The sequence below is a fragment of the Arachis ipaensis genome, chromosome B05 (genome assembly GCF_000816755.2).
Source record: "Arachis ipaensis cultivar K30076 chromosome B05, Araip1.1, whole genome shotgun sequence".
Classification (NCBI taxonomy): domain Eukaryota; kingdom Viridiplantae; phylum Streptophyta; class Magnoliopsida; order Fabales; family Fabaceae; genus Arachis; species Arachis ipaensis.
This window is the reverse complement of record NC_029789.2, coordinates 126,795,357-126,800,669: the sequence shown is the minus strand read 5'-3', so window position 1 is coordinate 126,800,669 and position 5,313 is coordinate 126,795,357.

Sequence of the window (5,313 nt, the reverse complement as noted above, 5' to 3'; positions counted from 1 at the left end):
ATGCACTATCATGAGGTCTAGGGTCTTCATCGATTAGATTCGATTCGTGATATTAATTTAAATTCTATTTGAAAATTGCGGATATAAATTCGATCCACAAGGATATCAGATCGAATTTACGCACTTATACAATCGAATTACGTATTTTGTGTAGGTATCTAATATCTGTGAATCCACAAAAATAAATAAATAAATAATTAAATATTCTTCTTATGTTTTATTTCAATTAATAATTATCATATATGTTGTATTATTTTAATTTTAATTATAATATATGTTGTATTATTTTAATTTATTATTTAAAAAAATATGTTTAATATTATTTTAAGAGTAAACATATTTAAAAGAATAAAAAAATAAATTTTATTAATATTTTTTAATAAAAATAAACTTTTAAAAATATTTTTGTGTTTTGCGGATATATTCGATCTGATCTGCAAATATGCAGATCGAATCGGATCCAAACTTAAAAACTGCTGATATTAGATTCGATCCGATTCGATGATTTTATTATCAATCGGATCGAGATTTTTGCCATATCAATCCACATTCATCTTTAACGAGGTTAGATTCAAATTCTAAATGTCCAATAAAAATGTTGAGCCAACTTTCCTCTTGAAACTACGATGAAAAAAAGAAAAAAAAATTGAATTGAGTTTAAGTTTGTCTTAACTTTTTTTTTTTAAATTAAGAGTGAGATTCGAACTTGAAATATAGGAAGACTATGTCATTTGAGATATAACTCGTTGGCTTAAGTTTGTCTTAACTTAACAAGTCAATGACTAATGAATTATTCATGATAAATTTGAGTTTTATTTAAAGTATTTTTACTAGTTAATAGATTATTACATATACAAAACAAAATTCAATATATACTTATTTAGGTAGATGAGCGAACAACGGAGCAAATAAAGACGGATCCAAAAATCAAAATAAAAAAAACAATGTTATTATAAATATTAAACTACTTTTTTATATGATAATAGGTGTAAAAATTAATTGAAAAAAAAAACCAAAATGTAAAAAAAGAAAGGGAACTCTAAGTCAAAAATAAAAACAAATACAAATGTATTAGTTGAGGTTTGAATCCAACTACATAAACACAACATCCCTTGTACCCCTCCCCTAAAGGCTTCACTCTACTTATTACCTTCGTTATAATAGAATATAAGAGTTTCAAATTTTTTCGATTTTAAATTTTTAATTCAAACCTAACTTATTTTTTCTAATAAAAAGGATTTTAAATTTTAAATTTTATTTTTACTTTAAACATAACTTTCATATAATTTAAGAATGTGTTTGGTCTCAAATTATTTTTGTTTTATTCAAATTTTCATTTCTCCAAAATTTTATTTAGGGCAAAAAACGTTAATAAGCCATGGTGACCAATTATTTACACAAATCTGCTAAAGAAAAATCTAGTTCATGTATCAACCAAAAGACATCTCTATGTAATTTGAACCAACTTAGTTCGAATTATAGTTCTACATAATTCGAACCTACACAGTTCGATTTGTTCAAGACGAAGTTCACAATAAATCGAACTAGCTGAGTTCGAACTACAAGGATACATAATTCGAACCAGGTGGGTTCGAATTATACACAAACACACGCACACACTAATTCGAATAAGGTGGGTTCGAATTACACACAGTAATTTCTATGCTGTTAGATGTGAAGAGAAGTGAAAAATGGAGGAAGAAAACTAAAGAAATCAAGAATGAGTGAAGAACGAGAAGAAAGTTCTAGAAAGTGGAAGAAAGAGATGGAAGAAGAAGTTAGTTCTCAGAGAGAAAAAGCATGAGTGTTGGCATCTCTAAAATAAGAGAATGAACCACACAAAAACTCCTTACTCAGGTTCTATTCAATATATATGCTTACAATTAAAAAACTAACAAACTAACCTACTGTACAAATTTCAACAAACTAAGCTTGACTAACTTAATTATATCTAACAAACTTGGAGTACAAATGTACTCTCAAACTAAAGTATAATGACTATTGATCATGTAACAAAAGATGTTATGAGTACTATAAAAGTTTGTAATATTCTAGTGATTTAGGTAAATACATGATAAAAATATTTTTTTCTTTAAGATCTAAATTATTATTGACTATGTAGAGTATTTCTTAAAGAAATTTAGGAGTACTATAAAAATTTGTAATATCCTAATGACTTAAAAATGGACAAAAGAGCATTGTATGAAATTCGAATTGATAGATCACAAATATTTTAAAAAAGTTTCGTAATTAAATATTTTGTTAGCTTTTTTTTTAATGTATGAAATAAAATATATATTTTTTAATAAATTATTACTTTTTTAACAGCATAGGAATTACCGTGTGTGTAATTCGAACCCACCTAGTTCGAATTAGTGTGTGCGTGTGTTTGTGTATAATTCGAACCCAGCTGGTTCGAATTATGTATCCTTGTAGTTCGAACTCAGCTAGTTCGATTTAGTGTGAACTTCGTTCTTGAACAAATCGAACTGGGTAGGTTCGAATTACATAGAGATGTCCTTTGGTTGATACATGAACCAAATTTTTCTTTGACGAATTTGTGTAAATAATTGGTCACCATGACTTATTAACGTTTTTTGCCCTTTTATTTATACCATTTTCGAAACCACATTAATATAAACTATTTCCATGTTACATAGTCATTTTAATGATTCATTAATGTGATAAGAAAAAATTAATTTTCAGTGTATTTCGTAATATTTAATAATTCAATATTTCATTCATTTATTCATTTAATTTAAGTTTTAAATATCTTAAAATATTTTAACTTTATCCATTTAAATATTCTATCCATAATGTACAATAAAAAAAATTAACACAAGCATTCAACTAGACAATTACACTCATTTCATTTCACCATGACCCCATTCCAATTCACTCCATCATTATCCAAAAATACTTTATTTTATAATTACCAAAAATATACCTAAACCCAATAAACACACTTAAACAAAATAAAATAAGTCCAAAAAATTTACAACTCAGCTAAAACTAACTAACACCACGACTTGACTTTTTTTTTGAAACAAAGGAAGCTCAACACATTAAAGTGGAGCAAATAAAAGAAAAAAGAAGACACATAACTAGCTACCAACAAATAAACCAACCCCTACTATCCCCAGTACTCTCATCCTCCCCCAGGATCACCACCACTCCATTCCGTGTAGCTCATCAACGTCCTTGTGTGTATGACCTCCAGGCTTGCTCTTGCATTCTTGAAGATTCGTGCATTCCGTTCCAACCAGATGTTCCAAATCACTGCAAAGAACACTGACATCCACATCTTCTTCCCCTGTTGTCTATTATGCATTCCATGCCAACTCTCAAACATTTCTTTAACAGTTCCGGGAATCACCCACTCCCTTCCTAGTAACCTCAGCCACTTGCACCACACCTGCCATGTTACCTCACACCTAAGGAATAAATGCTCAACAGATTCTAATTCCTTGGTACACAGTACACACATACTATCCCTCAGAATGTTGACTCCTAGTTTAGTCAGCCGCTCCTTGGTGTTAACTCTACCCACTAGCACAAACCACCCAAAGAGCTCAATTCTCGGAGGAACGAAACCTTTCCAAATGGAACTCGTGAAGCTATAACTCGTTATCTCAGCTGATAATGTCTCCGCTTGTATAGCCTGAATCACAGAACTAGTAGAGAAAATACCTTTATTTTCAAACTTCCACACCACATTGTCCTCCCTACCTGATGACAACCTCACTGGCCTTAACCTCTCATGCAGTTGATTGACAAGCTCCAGCTCCCATTGGAACAGTGCCCTCCTCCATTGAAAATTCCAAATCCAATCAAGCCCATCCCAAAAACCACACTCCCCGATGACAAGTCCTTGCTGACTGGAAATAGAGTAGAGTCTCGGATGACTTCCTTTCAGAGTACCACCTTGAACCCAGTTATCTTCCCAAAATCGAGTCTGCATACCATTGCCTACTTCCATTGCCAGTCCACTTACCACTTTATCACGAATCCGCGGTTCTTTTATATTCAGCTGACATATGTCCTTCCAAGGGCCACCCTTTACTGGTAAAGGCTGAGTTGCTAACATGACATCCGGGTTCAACTTATTACACGAACACACAATCTTCTTCCACAGCGGGCAATCCTCCTTTGAAAACCTCCACCACCACTTAAACAGAAGCGCTGTGTTTCTCAGCACTGCATCACCAACCCCCAATCCCCCAACCTTTTTTGGAGCCTGAACTATCTCCCACTTTACCAAAGGTATACCATAGTTCCCGTTCTCCCTGCACCACATAAAGTTCCATTGTAAAGCAATCAGCTTGTCCGCTACCGCCTTCGGCATCTTGTATAGACTAAGGTAGTAGATGGGGAGACTATTCAGCACCGATTTGATAAGGACCAGCTTACCTGATTTATTCAAAACCTTGCCTGATTCCCCTGATTCCACAGCCAATGCCCAGGTTGCTTGATTCTCCTGGCGCTGCTCTTCCTGTGTCCCCTCGCCTTCTAAATGGCTAACTGTGCCCAGCCTAGCCCCTGCTCCTGCCCCCTGGGCATTGCCACAGGCAGCCACCTCCGGGACGTCCCTCACTGCGTTTCCCTGTGCTCCCGAGGTACCATCCTTCCCCATTAGGCAGCTCAATCTGGCCAAGATATATGTCGTTAATTCTTCCCGTCCAACAAAATAAGTGATACAGCTCCCTCCTTGAGATATCAGCCGGTAGATTATCCACAAACACAGAGAATGAATCATTTTCCAAACGATGATATGCCTCCCGATTCCAAATTCTAGGATCCTTTGGTGTTAACTGTACTCCTCTCGTACTACCCCTCTCCTCTCGTACTACCCCTGGAGTACTCACCTCTCACAGCCTCTCTGCCTCCCATTTCAGTTATTGGCTATCAGCTAGGGTACCACGACTTGACTTAACATCACTTTTCCACAACCACTTTTTACTGGACATGATCAGGAGGAGAAACTGAATGGACATTAATACGTTAAACTGCGCAACCGGTCTCAATCCTACTATGACGTCATCATCTTGATGATCCCTTAAACACAACTCCCAACATCTTGACCGTTAATATTGTTTATGTTATATTTTAATAGTGGACATAATCGGAACATTATATTTATATCAAATACAGCAAAACATGTGAACCGCTTTCTATAATATTATACATATAATTATGATTATGATTAGTGTTTCTTTAATAAAAAAAATGTTAATAACTGTTTGTCGAATAAAAAAGTTATCTCATTCTTTATAAAAAATTTATTCTAGTTTTAGATTTAGTAAAATATAAAAT